The sequence below is a fragment of the Limulus polyphemus genome, unplaced genomic scaffold, assembly GCF_000517525.1.
Source record: "Limulus polyphemus unplaced genomic scaffold, Limulus_polyphemus-2.1.2 Scaffold151, whole genome shotgun sequence".
NCBI classification, from domain to species: domain Eukaryota; kingdom Metazoa; phylum Arthropoda; class Merostomata; order Xiphosura; family Limulidae; genus Limulus; species Limulus polyphemus.
Window position 1 is genome coordinate 381,518 of NW_013665761.1, and position 6,118 is coordinate 387,635.

Here is a 6,118-nt window from a genome sequence, read left to right on the forward strand (position 1 = left end):
ATCAAAAATACAAAAAAAGAAATAAAATTGTATTAAAAATAGCAACTAAGATAGTTACAATATAAAACATCGTTATGCAATTTATATGCAACAAAAAATATCAACTTTACACGCAGAAAAATTATTGGTTAAACAACTGAAAAAAAGGCTATGAATAAGAAAAAAAAGGAGGAAAAAGGAAGAAATACATGTATTTATAAAACATATCCTTTAAAAGTGAATTACCATTTACAACTTATTAACCCTTTAACATTGAAATATAACCTCAGTTCTCGTAAAGAGACTATATATATATATTATTTTACATTCCATGACTTACTGCAGTTGTCAGGTGATATCAATATATTTCATGGTAATCTTCAATATCGTTGAATAGTGTATATCCTTCCATCGTATAGCGTAATTAATACTTGGAAGTTTAAGCACATTTGAATAAGAAAAACAACACTGGCTGTTTGAAAAACAAGATCCAGAAGCGTCCAGAGTTCGACCTCTTGTAACTAAATCATAATTCAAAATGTATGGCGAAACGAATCCTCATTGGTCAGAAGTTTAACCAGATGTGTAGTTTGAAAAATGATGTAAATATGCAGTTACATACATTCCCTGATCTGCATTTACATTTCAGACCGAGGGTAATAAAACTTCACCTAAGCCAAGCAATTTTCCACAGGCTTCTTGTGTTTTTAAGCCCTTTATCACCAGTAAAACCCAAGTATCACCGTTTTACCAATATATATTGTTTCCATTCTTGTAGTAACAACTGACACAACTTACCCAGAAGAGTAGAACCAGGAGTTGAGACTACATAAAGTGGTTTTCACCCGGGTTAACGGAGAGGAATTCCAAACTTCTGACAATTGTAATAAGACAAAGTTAAGAAAATATTCAGTAAAACTGTGTTATTATAAAATATTTCAATCTTCACGACAGAAAATTATCCAACACAACTAGATTCAACACTGGATACACAAACATTACATTTGGTACAATATCCAAAACACTGCTTTCCGTGAATTTGAACATCGTTGATAATTTTACCAATTCATAAATAGTTTGTTTCAATCTAATCGAAAATCGTACGCTAACCATACCGAACCCCAACCCTTTAACCCTTACCAAAAAAAAACAATAGATAAAATAGTTTTCTCTCGGATACACACACATATATATATTGTGAGTGATTTGTACTCTTATCCTTCAATGAAACTCCATTACCTGCTTGATATTTCGTTGTAAAATTGAAACATTCTATCATTTGTATTACTGAAAATATCACCATTCAGATCAGTAATCACAGTTAACCTCATATCGCCAGATCTTATTAACATTCAGATAAAATTATTTGTTTTCATATACATTTTTTAATAGTCTGTCCTATAATTGATGAATTTGTGTTATACAGCAATCTACACTACTCATGATGAACTTGAGACATTCTTACACGTGTATGATACCAGTCACACATACATATATACACTTATTGCCATATACATATACTACCATAAATATTCTCACCACCCTCAGTATTTGTACCAGACTGCCTCTGGAAGGTAAAGAAATTACTTCGGTAACTGTCTCGGGTTACCTTCCAAAAGTTAAGTTGAAAAACCATGATCCGTAATATATTAGATTTTCGCAGCCAGAATTAACGCTTACGCATTTACTACAGTATACATATTAACATAGACCTAAGAAAATACAACTTTCTCACTGCATACAGGGAAATTATATACACAACAGGTGTGAGCAGGTGAACCTAGTGAGGGTCGTGCAGCACGTTACCTACAACTTATGCTACTCAATTAGATCAAGCAGGTGATCCTCTCCAAATGTCACACTACTTCTCGCCTCAGGAAATCACTCAGTAGCTTGAACAAAAAGTGTCGCAGCACACTTTCAGCTGTGTTTTCGAACTTCTATCAATTATCTTCAGTTGTACAAACTATTCACATTATATATGTTATATTTAATTAAACTGTTATTACTTGAGTAGCAGTCATAATAATATAGTCCATGTATTTTGTTGTAATATACCATCAGATAATTCAGAAAGGAAGGAACGCAGCTTCCTGTCACTCATTGACTTTTCAACTACATGACTTTCTTAGTTTGTAATAATTAAGCAGATATCATTTGATATTGGGCAGATATATCTCAATCAAATTATACTTAGTAGTTCAAAAAGCAAAGAATCCTACTTCATTTTAGGTGAGTTTCGAACCTTTAACTATCGTTTTCAGTCATGCAACTTGTCAATGTATGATGCATTATATCCACTAATATCAGCTATCCTAACTGTGATAACCAAGTGAAAATCGCATAATGTAACATTTACATTGCACGGAGAACATCATTTGATAGCTTAGAAAGAGCCAAAATTCTAGCGATATGATTTGTTGGGATCTCAAATCGCTGCTAAATTAAATGACTGATTCTCATAAAACGGTGGACGTTTTAACTCGGAGTACATCAACATTTGCTTCATAAAAAGTAAGGGATAGCAAAGCTTCTTCGACTGGGTTTGAACCCATGATTATCGTTTTCAGTTGTTTTATTATGTACTATATCTACTGACACCAGCCGTCCTGAAAAATTATGTCTTATTAAATCAGAGAGGTAGAAAACGCATACTATATTTATATAGTATTGTATATATATACAACACTATATCCAGGCTACCGTGACTGTATTGATACTGGATTTAAAACCTCAACAAACAAGAATTGTTGATCATTATATATCGTACTGTTTGTTTTTTTTGTGTGATTATGGGCCTTAGAAACACTTCCAGATATAGCTTTGAAAACCCATAGCAGCCAGCAATTCCAGTAAAAGTAACTCATATTCTATTTAAACCATACAAGGTAAAAATACATCTTCCTTATCAGATTGGCCCGGCATGGCCAGGTGGTTAGGGTGCTCGACTCGCAATCCGAGGGTCGCGGGTTCGAATCCCCGTCACACCAAATATGTTCGCCCTTTCAGGCGTGGGGGCGTTATAATGTGACGGTCATTGACTCGCAATCTGAGGGTCGCGGGTTCGAATCCCTGTCACACCAAACATGCTCGCCCTTTCAGCAGTGGGGGCGTTATAATGTGACGGTCAATCCCACTATTCGTTGGTAAAAGAGTTGCCCAAGAGTTGGCGGTGGGTGGTGATGACTAGCTGCCTTCCCTCTAGTCTTACACTGCTAAATTAGGGACGGCTAGCGCAGATAGCCCTCGTGTAGCTTTGCGCGAAATTCAAAACAAACAAACAAACTTATCAGATTACCATCGACATATTGATTACGTAAAAACTATAAAAATTCTCTGTTAATAGAGATTATGTCTAAGTCGAGCTACACGAGAATATATTTACTATACACTCGCCCCCCCCCCCCACCGTGGGAGAGCGGTAGGTCTATGGACTTACAAAGCTAAAATCCCGTGTTCGATTCCCCGCGAAACAAACTATGCATTTAGAAAATTGTCTTGCGCATAATAACTCGATAAGCCTTCTCCATTCATTTAACCTGTGAAATTACACTCACAATTTCAGGTTAATAATGTAGTTGAGCTTTATTGCATGTTTCACATGTAACTTTTGAATAAAAAATAGTTTTTATTGATTGCAACATCAGAGGTCTGTGTGAGACCGTAAATTACGTAAAAGTGATAACTTCTTCTTGAGGCTACGTTAGCAGACTATTTGTTTTAATAAATATGTATTTAATAGGTAAGTTTTTTTTTTAATTTACAAGAGGTTAAATCATATTCTTTAATATAACGTTTGTGGTTTGATGTTTGTATGTTTGTTGAGCAATCGGTCAATATATATTTAGTAGCTTCTTGGTGATAACCTGCGTTATTGAAGCGTTTTTTTCTCCTTGTTAATAAAGTGATAAATGTAGTTTTGCAGTTGCCGTTTCTGTATTGATAAAAAATTTTGAATCGACCATAATGTTTTAGATCATCGAATAGTATTGGTACTTTGAAAACTTTGTACACAGAAATACAACATAAAGTAATAAAAAAAATAATTCAATGGGGATTTATAAATTTAAATAAAATTACACATATGTTCGGAAATTTCAAAATATCATCACATTACTTGTTAAAAAACAGTAACTCTATACTGCAACCACTACGTGTTTTCTCTGTTTTGTTTTTTTAATGGAGTATGTGTTTTACTCTCTTATAGCTTAGAAAGTAATGGGAATTTGGTCACACGGATGAGCAATTCAGATTACAAATATTGCAAGGAGCTCAAATAACTATTCAGAACTTAAAAAGTTTGTTTATTTGTTGTTAAGCACAAAACTACACAAAAAGCTATTTGTGCTCTGTCCACCATTAGTGTAGAAATAAAAAAGAGAGAGTGCCGAAACGCTCTTGCCGATTCATAGAGTGAGTGTTAAAAGGAACAGGGTATCAATAATATTATTGCAGATAAACTGAGCGATAAAATGTACTCGGGATGGATTGCACGAGCTTAATAAACTTGTCAAAATGAACACACTCTGCTTAATTCATAAAATTATTAACTATGATTTTATTCGCTGTCCATACCTTTCATAACGTCGGAGTTGATTCTAGGGATCACCCTACTGAGGACCTTGCGTCCAATCCAAAAGACAGAAAAAGTAAACAAAATAATAAAGCATTGAAAACAGATACGAGTTTTAGGTGATACAACAGCTCAGAAAGGAAATGGTTGGATTGTCGGATATCAAATTAATCCACATAAACTATATATGTACGATTACATTTAACGGTGGTTAAGTGTTTCAATAACTTGTTCCTCACCAAGCTATCCAACGTATATACTTGCCATAATAATTCATTGCCGAATAACACAAATGTAGAACTGATATCTCTGACACAACGAACTACCTATTATATTCGTTACTGTTTCTTCCTGAGAGAAAATCAGGAAGACAATCTTATGTATTAGTCATTCTTGCCGAATACAGAGACTCCTTTCACTATGTTAATTTTTTTCTCTATTTAATATTTGATAGATTGTTAGAATTATATTGTCTTTGACACAAAGCCACTACATACATGTACATGGGTAATAAGGTTAGTTTAACTGCCCTTATCTCCGTCATTTACAACTGAGTTATATTTTCCAATAAAACTGTCCTAAATACTGTTACGACAGCGGAAGTCACGTGACACTGGAAGCATGCGTGGAGAATTTCTCGAATAATCGGGGAACCCCTCGAATGTTGGCGATGCCTCTTTGTTAGTATATAAGCTTGGCAGAGAAAAGCCAGAGGGGTTAAGCGAACAGTAATTACGGTGAGTTTCGGGTAATTTATGATTCTGTTTCGAGCTAGTGTGTGTTTTGCACTCGTAGATAGCAAAATTATTGAGATTGTGAATCGCTGTGATTTATAGCGTGTATTATAAAAGTTGTTAAGTTTAAAGTGACAAAAAACATACTGACTGTGGAATTACTGTGTACTAAAAGTTTGTGTCGAAAAAGAATAAACTGATTCAATCAGGAAAGGACTTGTATCGCTGAAGTTCCTCAGAAAGAATTTCTACCGGAAATTAACAAACAAGCAGATACGCAACAATACCACATGTATAATGTTGCATACATATCATCATCATGCTCAGGAAAAACCAAACAGTATCTTGGCTATTGGAACTACTGAATAATAGTGTGACAGAAAGCGGAGAAAATAGATCTGATAATTCTTTACTGTACAGTTACAGTGATAACCATATAACTCACAAAATGACCCAAAGAGCGTAACACGTAATTTAATCGCTAGCCCAGAAACACAATGAAACTAATGATAATAAAAAATGAAGATAAAGTTAAATCTAATAAAAAGCAGGAGATAAGAAATAATAATAATATGATGATGAAGTAGCTATTTTTGCAATAGCGAGTCGTTTGAAAACAAAGTTTATCTTGGTATTTTTTGTTTGTTGCTAAGCACAAAGGCTATGTTATGTATTTTTTGTTTGTTGCTAAGCACAAAGGCTATGTTATGCCCATTACGAGTATCGATTGTTCTGAATTTCGCGCAAAGCTACACGAGGGCTATCTGCGCTAGCCGCCCCTAATTTTGTAGTGTAAGACTAGAGGGAAGGCAGCTAGTCATCACCACCCACC